The following is a 26716-nucleotide window of genomic DNA, read 5'->3' as shown; positions in this document are numbered from 1 at the left end:
ACTAACCATAATAAATAAAGTTTAATATTTCAACAAATTGTAGTGCTGGAGGAGATTTATGATGATGGAGACGAGCGAGAAAAAACATAAGATCAAGAATATGCTCTGATTTGATCTCAAATGCCTTTGTGAGTCAAAACGAAGAAGATAAAGATCAGAATAATGGGTATGTGGAACTGTCAAATATTCCTTTTCATATTATAGATGCAATCTCACCTAATTTCCATATTTTAAAGAAAAAGTTATTTTCTCCATATTTATGAAAACAACTTTACAATTTCCCATATTTATGAAAAAATCTCAATTACTTATGAGTTCTGTTGACGCGGTTCTTCGCCAACAGGTAATTAAGAGAAGAAGAGAAAGGGACTAGTGCTGAAAGTAGAACCGTCACAGATGAAATCTTAGAGAATGAACTAGGTGACTCAAGACACGTTTTTAAGTGGTTCAAAGGTTAAAATCCTTCTACTCCACTAGTCAATATTATTGATATATTCTGGATTTTTGGTTACAAAGTGTATATCTCTTCTGAGACTATTTTTTCCAACCCTTATCAACTCCCAGGGTCTCCATATTTATAGGAGAAGGCACCTGGAAGTTGGTAAGGAGGTCATCCCGTGACCTTCTTATTTGTCATATCAACTCTGTGACATTCATGATTAATTCCTAAACTTGACACATGAGTATGGTCAAATCGATAGATAAGGAGATAATGGGCCGCACGGCCCAACCCAGGCGTGGGTGTCTGAATACGCACGTTCCTGCTGCGTGTCCGAGAAGTCAGGGAGATATCGGACACGTGATGTCAGATATAGGCACGTTTATCTTGCATGTGTTGACTTTACAAAGGGTTAGAGATCTTAGGAGGAGGAGCTCGTGCCACGAGCTGCTTCCCTGACCCGACCTTCGGCCTCAAGGATTCCTTCCCCCAGTCTTGGGCAGCCTTGGCGAGTTCTTGAGGATACCTCGAGCTAAAGGGGTACGACCTGGAAAACAGGATCTCCGACCTGGGGAAGTTTACGGACTAACCTTGATTAGTCCGAGGCTCGACCTGCTAATCAGCCCGTGGGAAAACCAGGGCGTACATCTGCCCCCCAAGCTCCTGCTCGTGGTATATGACGTCATATATAGAAGACCACAGTAGGGGCTTTTAGACTTCTCCACAACCCTTCACATTCCACTTTTTGTGCAGGCGTCTGATACGTGGAACGCCGTGGGTGGTGACGGTACGTTTTACGAGAATCGCATTTAATGGCCTAGTCTAAGCCCAGCCGTCGTTTCGTATTTCGAGTGGAAGGCCTCGGATCCCTCACTAGGGTCATCCAAGAGCCTTCTACACGTGATCCTTCACGTATATAAAAAGGGGGTGGCCACCCTACGCACGGGCCACCCCTTCATTCAAAATTTCCCAAATTTCTTTCCTTCTTCCCTCTCTAACTTTCAGAAAAACGAAACCCTCGCCTTCGTTGCTGCCATTCTCATTGTTCAAGAAGCTTAGGCGCACGAGTTTCTCCGAAGCTTTGGAATCTATTTCACCGACGAAGCTCCTATCAACGCAGCATTCTCTTCGACCTTCCAGCCATATACTGTAAGTTTCTTGACCCTGTTCATTTTGAAAACATGCTACTGTAGCTTAGGTAAAAAAAATTTACTGTAGCCGCATGCAAAGGTTTTCTGGGTTGCGTGGATAAGGAGGGTGACAACCCTCTTTAGGCTAGGACATATTGGTTGTAGGAAATCGCCTTAGAGTCTGGGTTTCAGGATGCTTTTTCTGGGACATTTTCTGGGTAGGAGTTTTGGGAGTTTTGGGAATTTTGGTGCAAAACCGGGTAGCTTAGGGAACACGCCTCATGGGCGGTTTTGCAATTCCTGCCTACTGAAACTTTCCTCCCAAGGAAAATTTCACTCTGAACCTCCTGACACGCGAATTCCGAGTAATCTGGGATCTGTTGGGAGTATACGCGCGTGTTCACTGAACCGCGTTGTTCCACTTCCCACGAGCTGGGCTTTCCTCAGCTCGTGCAAATAATAATTATTCTTCCTCCCGCTTGGGTCGCCTTTTCTAAAATGTTTTCTTGTGTTCACTAGGCGACCAGATGGCTCCAAAAAAGAACCTCCCTCAGAAGAACGTTGGAAGCTCGGCCTCCCGGCAGGAGAAGGGAAAGGCGGTGATGCCCAGCTCGCCGATCCCCCACTTTGGGCCGGCCGTGGAGAAACAAGTCGAGGTGGCCCCCGACGCATTCTTTGAGGCGGAGAGAATCGTCTCAAAGGTAACCGATCAGGTGAAGATCAACAAACTCTTCCTCACCCACAAGATCCCATTGGGGAAAGCCTCAGTCATAGCCCGACCTGCTGCGGAGGGCGAGCGGAGCTGTACGCCGCTAGACGAATCGTTTGCGGCCTGGAGTGGTGAACACTTCAAGGCAGGGGCCTTCCTCCCCCTGGATTAGTACTTCACTGATTTCCTGAACTACGTGGGGTTGGCCCCTTTTCAGCTCCCCCCCAACTCCTACCGTCTGCTAGCAGGGTTGAGGTACTTGTTCAAGAAGCAGGTGTGGGAGGTCCATACTCCTGCTGATATTTTATATTTATTTTGTCTCAAAGCCAGCCTGGATCAGCGGGGGCGAGGTGACGGGTTTTATTATTTAACCCGTTTTCCTAATACGACAGCGGTCATCGAGCTGCCAAGCCCTCCAAATGACTTCAAGGATCAGTTCTTCATGTCAACTGGGTTCCGGAACTGTGAGCACCACTACTTCAACCGTCCTCGTAAGTGAACCCTGACCCTAGCTCACCTTTTAAGTGTTGTTTAATTTTAGCTCCTCCCGTATTCCATTCTGATTCCAGCCCAATCTTGCAGCCATCTACGCGAGGACCGAGAAGTCTGCAACCCTTGGGGGTCAATATGAAACACTGGCGGGCTTGCCCCCCAGTGAAAAGGACTATCGCGTGCTCATGACGGACGAGACGATGGTGTTCTGCAAACTGATTTTTCCAAATCAGACTCTGAACCTGAAGAGGCTTCGGGGGCCACCCCCAGCTCGCGCAAACAGACCTATCAGCGTGGAGGAGGTCGCGGAAGAGGAGGACGAAACGGCTGAAGTTCCGCTCGTGAGGAATAGGAAGAGAAACTTGGAGGTCGCCCAAGGGATGGACGAGGAGAGGATCCAATCCGGAGCAGCCGCGGGTCCTTCCGGCCAAGGTAACCCTTTCTTGCTTAGGAATGTAGATAGGGCCACTGCGGACCCCCGGCTGGTTAGGTTCAATCCTAGGCAGATCGTCCAATGCCACCGAAGGAACCCGGACCTGAACACACTCCTGCCCCATTGTGTTGACCGGCTCGTGCTGGATCACCAGGATAGTTGGCCTAGGGGTACCATAGTTGTAGATAACACCCTAGCTTTTAGGTCGATCATTTTTGAGGAGTATGGGACCAATTTATGCACATGGCCATCACTCCAGAGAGGTATCTATGCTCCGGGGCTTAGGCAGTATGTAGAAGAGTCTAGTCCCGAGTCAGAACCGGACCCCGAACTTGCGCCTATTCGGGAAATAATCGTCTTAGGTTCTTCCAGCTCGGGGGGTAGGGCTCCTCTAGTATTCGTATACTTTTTGCCTTTAACCTTTTGCTTTTATTTCTGCCTGATTGCTAACTTGTAATAACTATGTTTTTTGTTTTCGCAGAAGAGATGTCTCAGCCCGAGGATAATCTGCGGGACATAGACTTCGGGGGGAGTCCCCCGGCAGGGCCAAGATTGAAAAGGCTCCGAGGGTCCAAGAGCACGGCTGGGGGCTCCACCAAATCCCCGGCAAAGGAGAAGGAAAAAACCCCACCATCACAGGTCGGGGGGGCAACTCTTCTTTCTGGCGGAGCAGGACACATGCCCCCGCCGACCCAGCGATCTCCCTCAGCCGCCTAGGACGTGGGAATGGAGGTCGTGCCCCCGGCTGCAGTGGCCCCCGGCGTACGCATCACGGTTGACGCCCCGGATCTGGAGAAGATCCCAGAAGCCTTTCGGGGGACGGTGTATGAGTCGGCGAGCTACGCCGTCAAACATTTCTACAAGTTCAAAGAGAAGGAGCTTCGGGCTATTGAGACACTGAGCCCGGTCCACGTAATAAAGTCATCGATGGACATGGCCCTAACGGTAAGCTGCCCCATTCTTTTAAGGCTTTATCCCTCACACACACCGCCTTATTTTTCCACTTAGCCGATTTATCTCTCGTTTCTCGCAGGGCATCGCTGCCGTACACCGAGGCATCGCTAGGACCAGAGCTCAGCTCGAGGAGATGAGGGCTGGTCGCCAGGCCGCCCTTCAGGAGGCTCACATGGCGAAAGATGCGCTGGCGATCTCGAAGGCCGAGTTAGAGAGGACCCGCTCGAAGGTCAAAGAGCTTGAGACATCCTTTGCCACCTCGCGAACTGACCTTGAGGCAGCGAAGACCGAGGCCCAGGCCGCCCTTGAAGCTGAACGGGCCACCTCGGAACGGTCCATGCAGGAACTGTTCTATCGTTTCTGGGCCCACAATCCGGAGGCTGACTTCTCCTTCATGCCGTCGGGTCTCTGGGCGCGCTTGTTGGTGAAGTTCCAAGCCCGCTTTGACAAAAAGGTGCCGCCTTCGGAGACTGAGGAAGCCTCTGGTGCGGCGGAGCAGGATGAGACCGCGACCTCCAAGGGGCCGACCGACGGGGCTTAAAGCATTTTTTTTCTTCTCTTTATTTTGAAGTATTTTATGTAATCTTTAGCACGAGGTATTTTTTCCTCGAGACAATTTTCCTTGCAATTTTAACTTGGGTATTTCTTCATGCTTTCGGCTATAATACACATATTTTGTTGTTTAATAAACTTAGTTCGTGTTAACCGTTATTTATATCCCGAGCCCTTTAAGAAGAACCACGATCAATAAATTTAAGTTAACTTCTAAGTTTTATGACCCGGTTAAAACCAGGAGCTTATTTTGAAAACTTAGTTCGTGTCAACTTTTTATCCATATCTCGTGCTCTTTAAGAAGAACCACGATCAATAAATTTAAGTTAACTTCTAAGTTTTATGACCCAGTTAAAACCAGGAGCTTATTTTGAAAACTTAGTTCGTGTCAACTTTTTATCCATATCTCGTGCTCTTTAAGAAGAACCACGATCAATAAATTTAAGTTAACTTCTAAGTTTTATGACCCGGTTAAAACCAGGAGCTTATTTTGAAAACTTAGTTCGTGTCAACTTTTTATCCATATCTCGTGCTCTTTAAGAAGAACCACGATCAATAAATTTAAGTTAACTTCTAAGTTTTATGACCCGATTAAAACCAGGATAGGACTTAGTTCACGTTAACCCTTATACATTGATAAGAATCAACACTTAAGTCGTTAAGGAGACCTGGTTATATCCAGGTACCATATGCCCCCCAAGTAACTGGGAAAGGGTCTTTCGTGGTTACTTTAAGATTACACTTGCAAAAAAGAAAAACTTGATTCTTATTTATACATAAAAAGTGGCCTTCCAGGCCTTACAAGTGGATCATTGATAATATTTCTTCAAATGGATGGCGTTCCAAGTCCGTGGGACTGCCCCTCCATCAAGTCGAGCTAACTTATAAGTTCCTTCCTTGATGACTTCAATGACCTGGTATGGTCCTTCCCAGTTCGGTCCTAAGACTCCATCCTTGGGATCTTTTCCGGCCAGGAAGACTCTTTTTAGGACCAAGTCGCCAACGCTAAAGGTACGTTTTTTGACTTTAGCGTTGAAGTAGCGAGCGATCTTTTGCTGGTAATGGGCGAGCTGGAGTTGTGAATCCTCTCGCCTTTCATCGATAAGGTCTAGGGAATGGCATAGGAGCTCGTGGTTTCTACCCTGGTCGTAAGACTGGACCCTATGTGACAGAACTTTAATTTCCACGGGGAGGACTGCTTCATTCCCAAAGGTTAGGGAGAAAGGAGTGTGACCCGTAGGAGTTCGATGCGAGGTCCGGTATGCCCAAAGGACCTGGGGGAGCTGTTCTGGCCAGACCCCCTTTGCCTCATCTAGCCTCTTCTTGAGGCTCGCCTTTAGAGTTTTGTTGACAGCCTCGACCTGGCCGTTTGCCTGAGGATAGGCCACAGAGGAGAAGTTTTTCACAATCCCGTGCCTTTCACAAAACTCAGTGAACAGGTCGCTGTCGAACTGAGTGCCGTTGTCGGAGACAATCTTCTTCGGCAGGCCGAACCGACAGATGATGCTTTTAACCACAAAGTCGAGTACCTTCTTCGATGTTATTGTTGCCAACGGCTCTGCCTCGGCCCACTTAGTAAAGTAGTCGATGGCTACCACGGCGTAGCGGACCCCGCCCTTTCCGGTAGGCAGGGCGCCTACTAAATCTATCCCCCAAACGGCGAATGGCCAAGGGGCTGAGATCATTTTCAGTTCGACTGGAGGAGCTCGGGCAACCGCGGCGAAGCGCTGGCACTTGTCGCACTTTTTCACATATGAAATCGAGTCTTTGGACAGAGTTGGCCAGAAATAACCTTGCCTGAGAACCTTCAAGGCCAGGCTTTGCCCCCCAGCATGATCTCTGCAGAATCCTTCGTGAATGTCTTTCAAGATGGCCTGTGCCTCATCTGGATGAACGCACCGAAGGAGAGGTAGGGAGTGCCCCCGTCGGTACAACACACCATCGACCAGCGTGTACCTCGGAGCCTGATACAAGACTCGCCGTGCATCGTTATGGTCCTCAGGCAGCTTGCCCTCGACGAGATACTCAAGGATAGAGGTCATCCAGGTCGGCCTGGCATCAATCATCTCGACCTCTGCCCGATCTCCCCCTATACTTGGTTCTTTTAAGAATTCTATTGGCACTAACCCCAGGGTTTCTGTCTCTCCCGAGGTGGCGAGTTTGGCGAGAGCGTCTGCGTTGGCGTTCTGTTCCTGAGGTATCTGTTCAATCGATCCTCGCTCAAATGTGGACAGCTCAGTTTTTACCTTCACCAAATAGGCGGCCATCTTGGGTCCCCGCGCCTGATATTCGCCCAGAACCTGGTTTACCACGAGCTGGGAGTCACTGAAGCACTGGACGAAGGTCGCCTTTAACTCCTGAGCTACCCTTAACCCAGCTAACAAGGCTTCGTACTCTGCCTCATTGTTGGATGCCTTGAACCCGAACCTTAGCGCCGAGTGGAACCTATGTCCCTCGGGGGATATTAGGATGATTCCAGCCCCGGAGCCGCTCTCGTTAGATGAACCATCAACGAATATCTTCCACGACGAATGCGGCGAGGCGACTTGACGTAGGCCTTCTGATGGATCCTCCTGGAATCCCGTGCACTCCGCCACGAAGTCAGCCAACGCCTGACTTTTTATGGCAGTTCGTGGAGTATAGAAAATCTCAAACTGACTTAGCTCGACCGCCCACTTTAACAAACGTCCCGATGCTTCAGGCTTTTGCAAAACCTGCCTTAGAGGCTGATCGGTCATGACGTGTACCGAGTGGGACTGGAAATACGGTTTGAGCTTTCGCGAGGCTGTGATTAGGCAAAACGCCAATTTTTCCATCAGTGGGTACCGTGACTCTGCTCCGAGGAGTCTTTTGCTGATGTAGTAGACTGGCTTTTGAACTTGGTCCTCTTCTCGTACTAGCACGGCGCTAGCTGCATCCTCCGTGACGACCATGTAGAGGAAAAGAGGTTCTCCTGCCCTGGGCTTGGACAGCACGGGCGGTTCAGCCAGATGCGCCTTCAGATCGAAGAATGCGCTTTCGCACTCTACTGTCCACTCAAATTTCTTGTTTCCCCGGAGCAGGTTGTAAAATGGCAAACACTTGTCGGTCGATTTGGAAATGAACCGGTTGAGTGCTGCCACTCTTCCTGTGAGGCCTTGGACGTCTTTCCGCAACCTGGGGGAAGGAAGCTCGAGCAGTGACTTGATTTTGTCGGGGTTTGCCTCGATTCCTCGAGTATTGACTATGAACCCCAGAAATTTCCCTGATGCGACACCGAACGTGCATTTCTGAGGATTGAGCCTCATGCCGTATTCCCGTAGTATTTTAAAACATTATTCCAGGTCGGAAACATGGTTGTCGGCAGTCTTTGACTTGACGAGCATGTCATCAACATACACCTCCATGTTCTTTCCGATCTGGTCCGCGAACATTCTGTTTACTAGCCTCTGATAGGTAGCTCCGACATTCTTCAGACCAAATGGCATGACCTTATAGCAATAGACATTCGTTGGGGTCATGAAGCTGGTATGCTCCTGGTCCGCCGGGTTCATCGCGATCTGATTGTAGCCTGAGTACGCGTCCATGAAGGACATGAGCTCGTGCCCTGCCGTAGCATCCACCAGCTGATCGATCCTAGGCAATGGAAAGCAGTCCTTGGGGCAGGCTTTATTCAGGTCGGAGAAATCAATGCAAGTCCGCCATTTCCCGTTGGGCTTTGGAACTAGCACGGGGTTGGCGACCCAAATTGGAAATTTGGCTTCGCGGATAAAGCCACACCTTTTGAGCCGGGCCACTTCTTCTTCTAGGGCTTCAGCTCGGGTTGTTCCTAAACGCCTTTGCTTTTGAGACTTGGCAGGAACGCTTTTATCCAGATGGAGCGTGTGCATGATGACGCTCGGACTAATCCCCACCATGTCCTCGTGGGACCATGCGAATACGTCCAAGTTATTTCTCAGAAACGTAATCAGCTCCGCCTTTCTCTTGTCGCAGAGGTTTTTCCCAAGCTTAACCGTACGTGACGGATTTTGTTCATCAATGTTCACCTCCTCGAGCTCCTCAATAGCCTGGAGCTCGGATCTGTCCTCGCCTACTCGGGGGTCAATGTCCTCACTCAAGGCGATCTTTTCCTCTTCGGGATTCTGAGGTTTTTCAATCTCAGGAGCCGCCAAGGGTCCCTGAGATTCCTCCTCGCCTTGAATGGTCATTGCCAGCTGCCCGGGTTTAGACTTTCCCTTCATGGAAATGCTGTAGCATTCCCTGGCAGCGAGCTGATCGCCCTTGATGGTGCAGATTCCTGTTGAAGTAGGGAACTTCATGGTGAGGTGTCGAATGGAAGTGATGGCCTCGAAAGCTATGAGTGCAGGTCGGCCCAAAATGGCGTTGTAGGCAGCGGAGCAGTCAATGACCACGAACTCAAGTAGCTTGGAGACTGTCCGAGACTCTTCTCCTAGGGTGATCACCAGCTCGATCATCCCTATCGCTGGCGATCCTTCTCCCGAAAAACCATATAGCATCATGGAGGTCGCTTTTAGCTCGGTGACGGTTAGACCCATCTTTTCTAATGTGGATCGGAATAGGAGGTTGACCGAGCTTCCGTTGTCCACCAACACTCTCCTCACTTTCCGGTTGGCGAGCTGGACTGCTACGACCAAGGGATCATTATGGGGGAATTGGACGTGACCTGCGTCTTCCTCCGTAAAAGTAATCGGTTGCTTCTCTAACCACTGCTGTTTTGACTGACGCTGCTCCGGGATGAACTCCGCTCCATTGTGGGCCTTTAACTCATTCACATACCTCTTCTGGGCGCCTCTACTCGTGCCAGCCATGTGCGGTCCTCCAGAGATGGTGGATATCTCTCCCTCGATCACGGGAGGAGGGACGTTCTGATCTACCCGAGGCTCGGGCTGACTGGCTGGGACTTCTGGAGCTGGTCGACCCGCTGGGACCCTGTTTCGCGAATATTGTGCCAAGAGGCCTGCTCGGATGAGAGTCTCGATTTCATCTTTTAGATGCCTGCAATCGTCGGTATTGTGGCCGACGTCGTTATGGAAACGACAGAACTTTGAAGTATCTCTCTTTCCCTTGTGGTGTTTCAATGGCTCCGGCCTCTTCCAGGGGACCCGAGTAGAGTTGGCTAGGAAGATGCTTTCCCTGGACTGGGTGAGCTCGGTATATGCTGTGAACACGGGCTTGAATTTATCCACAGACTTATTCTTCTTTTGACCGTGCTGGCTGTTTTCACCGTTTCCCTTTCTTTTGCCACCGCCGGGCTGGTTGTTCTGCGCGTCGCCGGGGATTGCCACCGCGATCTCCGTCCCCGCTCCAGCGGGCTTCTCGGGAACCTGGCTGGTCCCCGCAGCTGAAGCTTCAGCTTCTTCTAAGTTTATCCATTCTTGGGCTCTGTTAAGGAATTCGTTAACCGAGCTGACCCCCTTCCTCTGAATATCTTTCCACAGGTCTCCCCCGACCAGGATTCCGGTTCTCATGGCCATGAGCTTAGAGCTATCGTCAGCGTCTCGGGCTCGAGCAGCGACATTCACGAATCTGCTCAAGTAGGCTTTTAGCGTTTCACCGGGCTGCTGTCTCACGTTAGCTAGGGAATCGGCTTGGACTCGGGCGGCCTGGGAGACGCGGAATGCCCTTTTGAAGTCAGCTGAAAAAGTCTTCCAGGAGCTGATTGACTGTCTTTTACTTTGCTTGAACCACTGCCTGGCAGGTCCGATCAGTGTGGAAGGGAAGATCAAGCAACGCAGCTCCGAGCCAATGTTATGAGCCATCATTAGGGTGTTGAACATCCCCAAATGATCCGACGGGTCCCCGTCCCCGTTGAACTTTGACAAGTGGGGCATACGGAAACCAGATGGGTATGCCGTCGCTGCTATATTGAGGGCGAAGAGTTCCATTTCGTCGCCCGAATCATACTCGTCTTTTTCTTTTTCTATTAGGAGCTTCCTCATCAGTTCCTCCATCTGAGTTAGACGCTCGAGGGTTTGGTCCTGAGATCCTGGGTTATTCTGGGGCTGTTCCACAGCTCCGGACCCATTGTACATATTAGGTGGGTTGTTGCCCCTCCTATCTTGAGATAGGTTATTTGGGACATTCCCTCCGTTACGTACTTCGGATCGGACTCCCGCCGAGTGGGCCTGACTACCATCCCTAGCCCTGTCCTCTCTGTGAGAGTTGAGGCGATCTCGAAGGTCGCCTCCCTGGGTGGTCTGGTGGCTCTGTGCCGAACTCAGTCGCTGACGCAGGTCTCCTCCAGAGAGATCACTCCGGCGGCTGCCAGTCCAATGACTCCTGCCAGATAGGCTTGGAGTCTGCCTTTGGTGGTGAGGACCTGAGCTTTCTTCAGGCGCCCTGCTATGCCGGGAAGGTCCCGCAGATGGTGGGTCTCTTCTATTACTTCCGTAAGCCGGGATGTCTCGGAAAGGCCGAGGAGACGGATATCTGATTGGAGAAGGAGGATGCCTGACTGGGGAGGCAATCCTAGTTCCGTCCGGACGGATCAAATTTGGCGGGGGCCTTTCGGCCCTGCCAGCTTGCTGGTCCCGCCCTGGGCGAGCTAGACGAGGCGCAGGACGGTCTTCTGGGACGGGCTGGCGCTGCTGGCCCACCCCGGATCTCCTTCGGGAGTTTCCTTGAACTCTCCGGAGCGTTCCTGAGGAAGGTTGAGAACTAGGAGTTGACGTCCTGACCGAACGGCTGTATTGCTGTTGTCCGACCCCAGGCATTTCCCTGAAGTTTGCCTCTTGATGGTGTGATGAAGGGGTGGAGTTGGCTTCATGAGGCCTACCCGATCGGCTATGCCTGGGCCGATTACCCCGGTGAGACTTAAGAGCCTCACCTTGCCTCTCTCCAACGCTAACGTTGGTTGTGAGAGGGCGTAGTCGGGCCAGAATATCCTGGATTTGCCGACCGACTGTTGCTAACTGGCTCCTTAGTTAAGCATTCTCCATCTCCACCGCAGTATAATAACACAGGTTCAGATTAGGTGGCCGGGGTGCTGAGCTACCAGTGTCGTCTTGGCCCGCCGGCTGCTTTCCTGGCCTCTGTTGGACTTCAGGAATTTGTTCGTCAGGGATGGCAATATGGTGGGCCTCCTGCCCATCCTGCTGCTCTATTTCGTTGCCATGCCTGGATCGAGTGGTCACCATAGTTGGATGTTTGTGGCAGCACTAATTGAACTTGCTCTCAATGAAAGCACCAAACTGTTGACGCGGTTCTTCGCCAACAGGTAATTAAGAGAAGATGAGAAAGGGACTAGTGCTGAAAGTAGAACCGTCACAGATGAAATCTTAGAGAATGAACTAGGTGACTCAAGACACGTTTTTAAGTGGTTCAAAGGTTAAAATCCTTCTACTCCACTAGTCAATATTATTGATATATTCTGGATTTTTGGTTACAAAGTGTATATCTCTTCTGAGACTATTTTTTCCAACCCTTATCAACTCCCAGGGTCTCCATATTTATAGGAGAAGGCACCTGGAAGTTGGTAAGGAGGTCATCCCGTGACCTTCTTATTTGTCATATCAACTCTGTGACATTCATGATTAATTCCTAAACTTGACACATGAGTATGGTCAAATCGATAGATAAGGAGATAATGGGCCGCACGGCCCAACCCAGGCGTGGGTGTCTGAATACGCACGTTCCTGCTGCGTGTTCGAGAAGTCAGGGAGATATCGGACACGTGATGTCAGATATAGGCACGTTTATCTTGCGTGTGTTGACTTTACAAAGGGTTAGAGATCTTAGGAGGAGGAGCTCGTGCCACGAGCTGCTTCCCTGACCCGACCTTCGGCCTCAAGGATTCCTTCCCCCAGTCTTGGGCAGCCTTGGCGAGTTCTTGAGGATACCTCGAGCTAAGGGGGTACGACCTGGAAAACAGGATCTCTGACCTGGGGAAGTTTACGGACTAACCTTGATTAGTCCGAGGCTCGACCTACTAATCAGCCCGTGGGAAAACCAGGGCGTACAAGTTCCAATTGTCATGTTTAGTAAATTAGTTAGTAATTAAAAAAATATGTAAAAAATACTATTTAAAACTTATAGTAATTAGTAATTACACCAAATTCTCATAGGGTTATGAGAATTGGATATCATAATAGGGACCCTAAAATTACCTCTAATTACATAATTATTATGTAATTATATGGTCAGACAAACACACAAAATTAAATGATTACTTCAAATTACACCCATCAGTATTGAAGGAAAATATTTTCATGGAAGATCATATATTTAGGTAAGACAGATATAGTCCTGAGATTGGGCTAGGACTTTGGAGGTGGTTTGAATATAACGAAGGACCAAACAGAGGAATGGAGTATCACATTATTTTAAAAAAATTATATATAAATGATGGAATATTTATTGGACTCGATTCTCTATCTTAATTTTTTGTGATGATAGGATGATACATGTCTAACTACTAAAATTAAGCCATATCAATTAATTAATTTACAACTCTTAATCCTTTGTTATCTACTCATCACTTCAGGTATTGTACTAACTTTGTTTTTTTATATTCTTTTTTTTCTCTATAGTAAATTTAATACGCAAAAAATAATCATTATCTTCTTTTTTTTAGTTGAATTGTAAATAGAGAAAATTGATAAAGGGGCAAACTATTATTAGGCCCTTTTTTAAAATTTCTACTTCCTTTTTTTATTTGGTATTATTTTCTAGTCTTTGGCTGTCCCTTCTTTTATGTTTTTTTTCAATGGATCTCTTGAACTGTGACCGCTTACAAAGAGAGAGATGAGAGTGAGGAAGAGGGAGAGGCATGTGAAAGAGAGAGAGAGAGAAAGAGAGATTATTTGGTTTTTTTATTATTGGGTAATGTGTTGGAAGATAAAAAGAAGAAGGGGAGGCATGCAGGATAGAGAAGAGAGAAACAGTTTACAACTTTTTGTTAGAAAAAACTTAAAAGAAAAAAAGACTTATTAGGCAACTATTATAGAAGCCTAATAATTCTTAGTATCCCCATTATGTGACCCATTATGGTTGCATGTTCTCTTCTATAATATATTGTATCTGGTTGTAACAAGAATTGGTTTAAAAAAAAAGTTGTGTCTAAATGATAACATAAACACTGAAATATTAAGAATCAAATAATTAGTGATAAGATGAGGAAGTACTCCAATATTTCCTTCCCTTGTACTTATAGTAGCTAGCACCCTAGACAAAGGCAAAGAAATGTAGAAAGGAAAGGAAAGTCTATCAGTTGTAGTAGTAATCATTGTGTCATCTGTTAATATTCTCAAGAATCAAACCCAAGATCCATTTTTGAGTTAGCACTCTAGACATGATACTAACAACAAAATTACATAAAAACTTTATGAAGGCCATAGCCATAAGTGACAATTTTGAGCATAAGCTCCTCAAATAATAAGATGCTTGGTCATAAAGAACTCAGGTTGTCCCATTAGGGTAAAAGTCTTAGTGAATTCGACAAAGGAGTACTAAGGAACTTGCAAGAAAATGGACATGGGTGCAAATTAAAAATCGTAGTAGTGGTCCTTACTCATGATGTTGAGGATGCAACAAGACTCTGACCCTAATTATCGCAACGACGAAAATGACGAGCTCTATTCCCATTTGTTATAACCCTTGTTCATGGTTAGTTAATTTCTTGGCGATAGGGACAATAACCCAGTTGGACATTGGAGTTGCCAAAATGACTCCTAGAACATTGAACATCAATAGTTATGCCTTTGGTACCATACTGTACGCCCTGATTTTCCCACGGGCTGATTAGCAGGCCGAGCTTCGGACTAATCATGGTTAGTCCATAAGCATCCCCCAGGTCGGAGCTCCTGTCTTGAGGTCGTACCCCCCTTAGCTCGAAGAATCCTCAAGGACTCGCCAAGACTCCCAAGAATGGAGCAAGGAATCGGAAGGCCGAAGGTCGGGTGAGATGCACAGCTCGTGGTACGAACTAGATATGGAGGCTATGACCCCTTGTAAAGTCAACACACGCAAGATAAACGTGCATATATCTGACATCACGTGTCTGATATCTCCCTGACTTCTCGGACACGCTGCAGGAACGTGCGTGTTCAGACACCCACGGCTGGGTTGGGCTGTGCGGCCCATTATCTCCTTACCTATCGATTTGACCATACTTATGTGTCAGGTTTAGGAATTAATCATGAATGTCACAGAGTTGATATGACAAATAAGAAGGTCACGGGATGACCTCCTTACCAACTTCCAGGTGCCTTCTCCTATAAATATGGAGACCCTGGGAGTTGATAAGGGTTGGAAAAAATAGTCTCTAGAGAGATATACTTTGTACCCAAATACCCAGAATATATCAATAATATTGGCTAGTGGAGTAGAAGGATTTTATCCTTTGAACCACTTAAAAACGTGTCTTGAGTCACCTATTTCATCCTCTAAGATCTTATATCTGTTACGGTTCTACATTCAGCACTAATCCCTTCCTCTCTTTCTCTTAATTACCTGTTGGCGAAGAACCGCGTCAACAGTTTGGTGCTTTCATTGAGAGCAAGTTCGATTAGTGTTGCTACAAACATCCAACTATGGTGACTACTCGATCCAGGCATGGCAACGAGACAGAATAACATGATGGGCAGGAGGCTCATCATACCGCCATCCCTGATGAACAAATTCCTAAAGTCCAGCAGCGGCTAGGAAAGCAGCCGACGGGCCAAGACGATACTGGTAGTTCGGCGCCCCGGCCACCTAACCTGAACCCGTGTTATTATACTGCGGTGGAGATGGAGAACGCTCAGCTGGGAGCCAGTTAGCAACTGCTAGTCAACAGATCCAGGATATCCTGGCCCGACCACCCCCTCTCACAACCAACGTTAACATTGGAGAGAGGCAAGGTGAGGCTCCTAAGTCTCGCCGGGGTAATCGGTCCAGGCATAGCCGTTCGGATAGACTTCCAGCAGCCAACTCCACCCCTTCATCGCATCATCGAGAAGCAAACTTCGGGGAAATGCCTAGACCCGGACAACAGCAATACAACCGTTCGGTTAGGACGTCAACTCCTAGCTCTCAGCCGTCCTCGAGGACGCCCAGGAGAGCCCGAGGAAATTCCCGAAGGAGATCCGGGGAGGGCCCGCGACGTCAGTCCGTTCCCGAAGACCGTCCTGCGCCTCGTCCAGATCGCCCGGCGCGGGACCAGCAAGTTGGCAGGGCCGAAAGGCTCCCACCCAATTTGATCCGTCCAGACGAAACTAGGATCGCCTCCCCAGTCAGGCATCCTCCTTCTCCAATCAAATATCCGTCTCCTCCTCGGCCCGTCCGAGACATCCCAGCTTACGGGAGTAGTAGGAGAAACCCACCATCAGTGGGACCTTCCCGGCGTAGCAGGGTGCCGGAAGAAAGCTCAGGTTCTCGCCACCAAAGACAGACTCCAAGCCTATCCAGCAGGAGTCATTGGACTGGCAGTTGCCGGAATGATCTCTCTGGAGGAGACCTGCGTCAGCGACTAAGTTCAGCACAAAGTCACCAAACCACCCAGGGAGGCGACCTTCGAGATCGCCTCAACTCTCACAGAGAGGATCGGGCTAGAGATGGTAGTCAGGCTCGCTCGGGTGGGGCCCGATCCGAAGTACGTAACGGAGGGAATGTCCAAAACAACCTATCTCAAGATAGGAGGGGCAATAACCCACCTAATATGTACAATGGATCCGGAGCTGTTGAGCAGCCCCGGAATAACCAAGGATCTCAGGACCAAACCCTCGAGCGCCTAACTCAGATGGAGGAACTGATGAGGAAGCTCCTATCAGAAAAAGAAAAAGACGAATATGATTCGGGGGACGAGATGGAGCTCTTCGCCCCTAACATAGCAGCGACGGCATACCCATCTGGCTTCCGTATGCCTCACTTGGCGAAGTTCAACGGGGACGGAGATCCGTCGGACCATTTAGGGATGTTCAACACCCTAATGATGGCCCATAATATTGGCCCGGAGCTGAGATGCTTGATCTTCCCCTCCACACTGACCGGACCTGCCAGATAGTGGTTCAAGCAAAGTAAAAGACAGTCAATCAGCTCCTGGAAGACCTTCTCAGCTGACTTCAAGAAGGCATTCCGCGCCTCCCAGGCCGCCCGTGTTCAGGCCGAATCCCTGGCTAATGTGAGACAGCAGCCCGGCGAGACGCTGAAGGCCTACCTGAGCAGATTCGCGAACTTCACTGCCCGAGCTAGGGATGCGGATGATAGCTCCAAGCTCATGGCCATGAGAACTGGAATCCTTGTCGGAGGAGACCTATGGAAGGATATACAGAGGAAGGGAGTCAGCTCGGTTAACGAATTCCTTAACAGAGCCCAAGAATGGATAAACTTGGAAGAAGCAGAAGCCTCAGCCGCAGGAACCAGCCAGGTTCCCGAGCAGCCCGCTGGAGTAGGGACGGAGGTCGTGGCAGCGACCCCAGACGTCATACAGAACAACCAGCCTGGTGGAGGCAAAAGAAAGGGAAATGGCGAAAACAATCAGCAAGGCCAAAAGAAGAATAAGTCTATAGATAAGTTTAAGCCCGTGTTCGCGATATATACCGAACTCACCCAGTCCAGGGAAAGTATCTTCCTGGGAAACTCTACTCGGGTCCCCTGGAAGAGGCCGGAACCATTGAAACACCACAAGGGAAAGAGAGAGACTTCCAAATTCTGCCGTTTTCATAACGACGTCGCCCACAATACCGACGATTGCAGGCATCTCAAAGATGAGATAGAGACTCTCATCCGAGCAGGCCCCTTGGCTCAATACTCACGGAACAGGATCCCAGCGAGTCGGCCTGCTCCAGACGTCCCAGTCAGTCAGCCCGGGACTCGGATAGATCAGGACGTCCCTCCTCCCGTGGTCGGAGGAGAGATATCCACCATCTCTGGAGGCCCGCACATGGCTGGCACGAGCAGAGGCGCCCAGAAGAGATACGTGAATGAACTAAAAGCTCACAATGGAGTGGAGTTCGTCCCGGGGCAGCGTCAGTCAAAACAGCAACGATTAGAGAAGCAACCGATCACTTTTACGGAGGAAGATGCAGGCCATGTCCAGTTCCCTCACAATGATCCCTTGGTTGTAGCAGTCCAGCTCGCCAACCGGAAAGTAAGAAGGGTGCTGATAGACAACGGGAGTTCGGTGAACCTTTTATTCTGATCCACCTTAGAGAAGATGGGTTTGACTGTCGCCGATCTAAAGGCAACCTCCATGATGCTGTATGGCTTTTCGGGAGAAGGATCGGCAGCGATAGGGACGATCGAGCTGGTGATCACCCTAGGAGAAGAGTCTCGGAAAGTCTCTAAACTACTCGAGTTCGTGGTCATTGACTGCTCCGCGGCCTACAACGCCATTTTGGGCCGACCTACGCTCATAGCTTTCGAGGCTATCACTTCCATTCGACACCTCGCCATGAAATTCCCTACTTCAACAGGAATCTGCACCATCAAGGGCGATCAGCTCGCTGCCAGGGAATGCTACAGCATTTCCATGAAGGGAAAATCTAAACCCGGGCAGCTGGCTATGGCCATTCTGAGTGAAGAGGAATCCCAGGAACCCTTGGCGGCTCCTGAGATTGAAAAACCTCAAAACGCCAAAGGGGAAAGTGTCGCCCTTAGTGAGGACATTGACCCCCGAATAGGCGAAAACAGGTCCGAGCTCCAGGCTATTGAGGAGCTCGAGGAGGTGAACCTTGATCCACAAAATCCATCACGGATGGTCAAGCTTGGGAAAAACCTCTGTAGCAAGAGGAAGACGGAGCTGGTTACGTTTCTCCGGGCTAATTTAGATGTATTCGCATGGTCGCACGAGGACGTGGTAGGGATTAGCCCGAGTGTCATCATGCACACGCTCCATCTGGACAAAAGCGTTCCTGCCATGTCTCAGAAGCAAAGACGTCTAGGAACAACCCGAGCTGAAGCCCTAGAAGAAGAAGTGACCCGACTCAAAAAATGTGGCTTTATCCGTGAGGCCAAATTTCCTGTTTGGGTCTGTTGCGAAATTTATAGCTATGCAAGTGCACACAGTCGCAAACTCGTAATAAAATGGTAAAACCAAGTATCGTCCTCAAGGACTGATTTACCAATTACCAATCAATTAATTTCTTGTTCTATTTGATGAATTGAAATTCTTCATTTTTATAAATGCAGCAAAAGAAACTACAAATTGCAGAAACAATAATTGAAAATTAAATAAAATAACAACTAATGGAAAAACTTATAATTTAATCACTGAGAAACAATTAGGATATTTAATCTCATCAACTATCCTCCCTATTATTCCCTAATGCAAAGTGTGAATTCTCCTTCTTTTGACCTAATTCAATTAACAAGTTGATAAAGCAGCCTATAATCATACTATGAATTACAAACTCAACCTAGATGACAATTTCCTATATTTCTATGGTAAATTGAACCATGCAGGTAGCATTAATCTCAATCAACTTAATAACAGTTACACAATTAATTCAGAAACTTTCGTTCTAAATTAGAATTATGTCCAATATAACCACAGCATAATTAAATCTCACTTCTCAGATTTTGACTTAAAAACATATGTAAATGACTAAAGATGGCCAATCAATAATCAATTAAAAGAACAGATCATATGGAATTAAAGAAGAGTGAAGAAGAAGAATATTAAAAATTGCATAAGTTCATAACAGGGATTCAAGTGATTCAATTAAACATCCTAAACAGAAAATTAGTTCATAGTCATAGTGCTAATCACAACAGAAATTAAAGATAACATCAAGAAGAAGAAAAACATGTAAAAATACTCTAAGCTTGAGCCTTCAAAACCAGTCCTCTTCCCTTTCGTCCGTACCTCTTCTTTCTTCTTTCTCGCCAAGTTAAAACCTAAAGTTTCAAATTTTAAAGAGGTGGGCCGCGGCTCCACATACACTATGCCGCGGCCCGTATCCAAATTCCTGGGCAAAAAGCCCTTTCCATGCCGCGGCTCTCTGAAGCCATGCCGCGGCCCGCATCACGAATTCTGGGCAAAAACGCCCATCTATGCCGCGGCTCTCTATAGCCATGTCGCGACCCGTAGATGTCCTAAAAAATAATGCTTCTGTTTCTCCCCCTAGCCGCGGCTCCACTTTGCTCATGCCGTGGCTCTTAAGGAATTTCTCAATTCTTCAAGTTTTCATCCCAAAATTTCACCAACATTTCCAAATTGTGTTGAGAACCATTCTTAATCAAAATATGATGAAAAACTTGATTATTTCTTCCCTTTCTTTGGCATTTTCTTCCACATGCTCAATTCTTCCTGATATTCACAAAAACACACAAACAAAGCATAAATCCGCACTAAATGAAAGAAACACGAAATAAAAGACTACTAAAAACATCACCAAAACATAACAAAAACTAGACTCAACAAACTCCCCCAAACTTAACCTTTACTCGCCCTCGAGTAAAGACCAAGTTAAACTAACAAAAAGAAACAAACACAAACGAACAAGCTAAACCATCATTACCATCTACACTGCTTTGCCAAAACTCATGAAATCTCAATTGCAATATTTATAACCAGAATTTCAGCTCAATTGCCTTAAAGTCCAATTTGTACAGTTCAATCAGGGAAATCAATAATATATCATGAAAATGACTAAAACACTTGGATTCTATCATATATGCTCAACTCATTCCAGACAATTCCACAAACCAACTCGACAATATGCTTGCATTACTCGACCTTCTCCACTAATGTCAACAACACGTGTTTCGAAATCAAAAGGACTTTCACAGGTTATAACGTTAGGCTTAGGCAAGGGTAGATAAAATTGTCATTTAGGCTCAATCATTACCATAAGCATAAAACCTTAAAACCAACCAAATTTCTCTTTACCACACCAAAAATCACCCTTTTATACAATTAGAGAGAGAGATTACAACACTTTTCATTTTCTTATACATTTTTTTTTTCTTTTTTTTTTTTCTGAATCACACTCCCCCAAACTTAAGATTTTTCATATCTATATAATCAAGGAGTGTGACAAAGTGATTCTTTTTTTTTTCAAAGACTTCTCTCTCTCCTCTTTTGTACAATCATACTACATTCCAAACATACAAATTCCTTACTATTTTTCATTCTTCTTTCCCACAAATTATATGCTTATGATAACCAAGGAAAAGGAAAACAGAAATAATTTCGTTAGGAAATTTAGGCTCAAATAGTGTAATTAAGAACAAAAACCAAGTGTAAGGCTCAAAAAGGGTAACTAAGGATAATTAAATCAAGGTTGGCTTGAAAGGCACAATCGATCCAATAAAATTGCCTAAATCACTTTTCTAAACACATGTCATCAATGATTTCGCCTCAAAGGCCAAATAATGCAAGTTCTATCAAAGTCAAATTATCATTCCACCAACCCTAGTCAAACTAATATAATAAAATCCAAAATGTTGCATTTTCGAAACATATTAAAAATTTCCCACAAAACTTTTAGATTAAACTCTAAAACAATTGAACCAAGCACACAGTTGAATTCAATTTCCTTTTCACAAGCAAAGACAAAGCAACAACAGACAAGAATGATGGTTTAACAAATACTCTAACAACACAGAAAATAACACAACAAACTAAACACTAGACTAAACAATGGTTTAACAAATACTCTAACAACACAGAAAATAACACAACAAACTAAACACTAGACTAAATAACGCACAAAACAAAACAAAACAAAATAAGCTCTCCCCCAAACTTAAAATGCACATTGTCCCCAATGTGATAAAGAAAAGAACAAGGAAAGAGAACTTACCTGATGCCACATCAGTATGGCGGAGGAGGTGGTGGAGGTGGCCACTGGTATGGAGTGTACTGGGGCGGAGGAGTGAAATAATTCTCATCAGCGGAGCTCATAGTCCACCTCGTCACTAACGCATTCAACTCCTCAATGTGAACTCGCCCATACTCATTTTGTTGCACCATGAAATCATTATAGTGCTGATTTTGCGCATGACTCGATTGGATTAAGTATTGATTATGCTGAATAAGGTAATCCAACCGGTCATGCGTACGCTGCATGTGCTCATCAATCGGGCCACCAATTGCCAAATGCGAATGTGGGTTACTGGGGCCTGGTTCATCTGCTTCCTCCTCCTCAGCTTGATCGATGTCCACTGTGTCATCAGCCCGACTGCGCTTATTTTGCTGGCTAGGGGCAGGCGGCGTAAGAGAGGCCGAAGGAAATGCCGTAAACAAAGTCTGATTAATTTCCCCCATTGGCCTTCGGACTAGATCGTTGTTGAAGACTGGTACCTCATAAGTGTTATAGAGGGTCGAGAGGAACGTACCATGGGCGACACCAGCTGTAGTATTGAACCTGCTGATGTTGCGAATGCTATAGCGAATAATGCGGCCCACATCAACTTTCATTTGAGTCATGATAGCATACACCAACAAACAACGCTCTCTATCAATAGAAGACAAATGAGAAGTCGGCAGTAAACGTGCACTGCCAAAATAAACCCACGCCTTCGCAATTGGGTTTAGCTGCCACCTATACAACTCTTTGGGCCTCCCATTATGATAATTGAAACGTGCCCCTTCCATACTCAAAACGGCAGCCACAGCATCATAGTCGGGCTCCTCAAAATGGGCCAATTGCCAATGTTCATCCTCTTGTGCAGACAATGAGGGAAGGCAGAGGTCGAGATGATTGACGCTAGGCCGACCTGGATCACCCCCATTCTTGAATATCTCGCCGAGGGCAAGCTGCCTGAGGGACGTAACGACGCGCGGCGAGTCCTATATCAAGCTCCGAGATATACGATAGTCGATGGAGTATTGTACCGACGTGGGCATTCCCTACCTCTCCTCCGGTGCGTTCATACAGGTGAAGCAAAGGCCATCCTGCAGGAAGTTCACGAAGGATTCTGCGGAGACCACACTAGGGGGCAGAGCCTGGCCTTAAAAGTTCTCAGGCGAGGGTATTACTGGCCGACTTTGTCCAAAGACTCGATTTCATACGTAAAGAGCTGCGACAAGTGCCAGCGATTCGCTGCAGTTGCCCGAGCTCCTCCAGTCGAGCTGAAAATGATCTCGGCCCCTTGGCCGTTCGCCGTTTGGGGGATAGACTTAGTAGGCGCCCTGCCTACCGGAAAGGGCGGGGTCCGTTACGCCGTGGTCGCCATCGACTACTTCACTAAGTGGGCCGAGGCAGAGCCGTTGGAAACAATCACGTCTAAAAGGGTGCTTGACTTCGTGATTAAAAACATCATCTGTCGCTTTGGCCTGCCCAAGAAGACCGTCTCCGATAACGGCACTCAGTTCGATAACGACCTGTTCACAGAGTTCTGTGACAGGCATGGGATTGTGAAAAGTTTCTCCTCTGTAGCCTATCCTCAGGCTAACGGCCAGATCGAGGCTGTCAACAAGACTCTAAAGGCGAGCCTCAAGAAAAGATTAGACGAAGCAAAGGGGGTCTGGCCAGAACAGCTCCCCCAGGTCCTATGGGCTTACCGGACCTCGCATTGGACTCCTACGGGTCATACTCCCTTTTCTTTAACTTTTGGGAGTGAGGCAGTCCTCCCCGTGGAGATAAAGGTTCTTTCGCATAAAGTCCAATCTTACGACCAAGATCGAAACCTCGAGCTCTTATGCCATTCCCTAGACCTAGTTGATGAAAGGAGGGAGGATTCGCAACTCCAGCTCGCCCACTATCAGCAGAAAATCGCGCGCTACTTCAACAACAAAGTTAAAAAACGCACCTTTAGCGTAGGTGACTTGGTCCTGAGAAGAGTTTTCCTCGCCGGAAAAGATCCCAAAGACGGAGTTTTGGGACCGGACTGGGAAGGACCATACCAGGTCATCGAAGTCATCAAGGAGGGAACTTATAAGCTAGCTCGACTTGATGGAGGGGAGGTCCCGCGAACTTGGAACGCCATCCACTTAAAGAGATATTACCAATGATTTACTTGTAAGGCCTGGAAGGCCACTTCTTACGTATTAATGAAAATCAACTTTTTATGCATATTTGCAAGTGTAATATAAAGTAACCATGAAAGACCCTTTCCCAGTTACTTGGGGGGCATATGGTACCTGGATATAACCAGGTCTCCTTAACGACTTAGATGTTGATTCTTATCGATTGACCGTGGTTTTCTTAAAAACGCGAGATATTGATAAAGGTTAACACTAACTAAGTCCTATCCTGGTTTTAACCGGGTCATAAAAACTTAGAAGTTGATTTAAATTCGTTGATCGTTGTTCTTCTTAAAGAGCTCGAGATATGGATAAAAAATTAACACGAACTAAGTTTTCTAAATAAGTTCCTGGTTTTAACCGGGTCACAAAACTTAGAAGTTAATGTAAATCCATGTTTCGTTGCTCCTCTTAAAGAGCTCGAGATACGGATAAAAGTTAACATGGACTAAGTTTTCTAAATAAGTTCCTGGTTTTAACCGGGTCATAAAAACTTAGAAGTTGATTTAAATCCGTTGATCGTTGTTCTTCTTAAAGAGCTCGAGATACGGATAAAAGTTAACACAGACTAAGTTTTCTAAATAAGTTCCTGGTTTTAACCGGGTCATAAAAACTTAGAAGTTGATTTAAATCCGTTGATCGTTCTTCTTCTTAAAGAGCTCGAGATACGGATAAAAGTTAACACGGACTAAGTTTTCTAAATAAGTTCCTGGTTTTAACTGGGTCATAAAAACTTAGAAGTTGATTTAAATCCGTTGATCGTTGTTCTTCTTAAAGAGCTCGAGATATGGATAAAAAATTAACACGAACTAAGTTTTCTAAATAAGTTCCTGGTTTTAACCAGGTCACAAAACTTAGAAGTTAATGTAAATCCATGTTTCGTTGCTCTTCTTAAAGAGCTCGAGATACGGATAAAAGTTAACACGAACTAAGTTTTCTAAATAAGTTCCTGGTTTTAACTGGGTCATAAAACTTGGAAGTTGATTATCTATTTATCGCAGTTCTTTCCAAAGAGCTCGAGATATAAATAGCGGTTAACACGAACTAAGTTTATCAAAAAGATATATATATATATATATTGTAGCCAAAAACATGAAAAAATATAAGTTAAAGGTGTAAGGCAAATTGTCTCGAGGTGAAAACACCTCATGCAAAGGTTACATAAAATACTTCAAAATATTCAAAGGCAAAAAAAAAAAAGAAGAGAAAAAGCGCCCTAAGCTCCGTCAGTCGACCCTTTGGAGGTCGCCGTTTCACCCTGCTCCACCGCACCAGAGGCTTCCCCAGTCTCCGAAGGCGGCGCCTCTTTTTTGAGGCGAGCTTGGAACTTCACCAGCAAGCGCGCCCAGAGACTCGGTGGCATGAAAGAGAAGTCAGCCTCCGGATTGTGGACCCAACAGTGATAGAACAGATCCTGCATGGACTGCTCCGAGGTGGTTCGTTCGGCCTCCAGGGCAGCCTGGGCGGCCTGGATCTCAGTCTTCGCTGCCTCGAGGTCTGTCTGCGAGGTAGCAAGGGAGGTATCGAGCTCCTGGACCTTCAAGCGGGTCTTCTCCAAGTCGACCTGGGTCTTCTCCAACTCGACCTTCGAGGTCGCCAAGGCATCCTCAGTCGCCTTAACCTCCTGAAGGGTGGTCTGGTGCTCGGTCCTCATGCCATCGAGCTGAGTTCTGGCCCTGATGATGCTCCGGTGAAGGGCGACGACACCCTGCGAGGAATGAAAGATAAATTGGCTCAGAGGAAAAATAAGGCAGAGTGTAATGGTAAAAGCTTTAAAAGAATAGGGCAGCTTACCATTAGGGTCATGCTCATTGAAGAGTCCATAATGTCAACCGGGCTCATTGACTTAATAGTCCGGAGTTCCTTCTCGGTGAACTTATAGATATGGCTAACGGCGTAGTTCGCCGATTCGTACACTGTCCCCCGGAAGGCCTCTGGGATCTTCTCCAGGTCCTGAGAGTTTACTGGGATGCGCACATCGGAGGCCATCACAGACGGAGTCCCGATCTCCATTCCTACGTCCTGGGTGGCGGCCGGAGCTCAATGAGGCGGTGGAGGCATTTGTCCTGCTCCGGCAGCAGGAAGGATCGCCCCCGCGACCTGTGCTGACGGGGTTTTCTCCTTCTCCTTTGCCGGAGATTTGGTGGAGACTCCAGCAGTGCTCTTGGAACCCCGAAGCCTTTTCTGTCTTGGCCCGGCTGAGGGGTTCCCCCCGAAGACTACGCCCCGCAAGCTATCCTCGGGCTGAGACATCTCTTCTGTAAAACAAAAAACATGGTTATTACAAGTTAGCAATCATACAGAGATAAAGACAGAAGGTTAAAGCTAAAAAAGTGTACGAATACTAAGGGAACTCTACCCCCCGAGCTAGAAGAGCCTAAGACGATTATTTCCCGAACTGGCGCAAGCTCTGGCTCTGGGTCCGATTCAGGGCTAGATTCTCCTACATACTGCCTAAGCCCCGGAGCATAGATACCCCTCTGGAGTGAGGGCCATGTGCGTAGGTTTGTCCCATACTCCTGGAAAAAGATCGACCTAAAGGCTAGGGTATTATCTACTACTATGGTACCCCTAGGTCGGCTCTCTTGGTGATCCAACACGAGCCGGTCGACACAATGGAGCAGAAGTGTGTTCAGGTCCGGATTGCTTCTGTGATGATGGACGAGCTGCCTAGGATTGAACCTAGCCAGCCGGGGGTCCGCGGCGGCCCTATCTAGACTCCTAAACAAGTAAGGGATACCTTGGCCAGAAGGACCCGCGGCTGCTCCGGATTAGATCCTCTCCTCGCCCGTCCTCTGGGCGACCTCCAAAGTCCTCTTCCTGCTCCTCACGAGCGGAACTTCGTCGCCCTCGTCCTCCTCGTCTTCATCTTCCGCGACCTCCTCCACGTTGATAGGTCTGGTTTCCCGAGCTGGAGGCGGCCCCCGGGGCCTCTTTAGGTTCAGTGTTTGGTTCGGAAAGATAAATTTGCAGGCCACCATCGTCTCATCCGTCACGAGCACGCGATAATCCTTCTCACTGGGGGGCAAGCCCGCCAGTGTTTCATACTGGGCCCCGAGGGTCACAGATTTCTTTGTCCTCGCGAAGATGGCTGCGTAATGAGTTTAAGTTAGAAAGG

The sequence above is a fragment of the Humulus lupulus genome, chromosome 9 (assembly GCF_963169125.1).
Source record: "Humulus lupulus chromosome 9, drHumLupu1.1, whole genome shotgun sequence".
NCBI classification, from domain to species: Eukaryota; Viridiplantae; Streptophyta; class Magnoliopsida; order Rosales; family Cannabaceae; genus Humulus; species Humulus lupulus.
The sequence above is the reverse complement of the archived record's forward strand: the minus strand, read 5'-3'. Positions refer to the sequence as shown.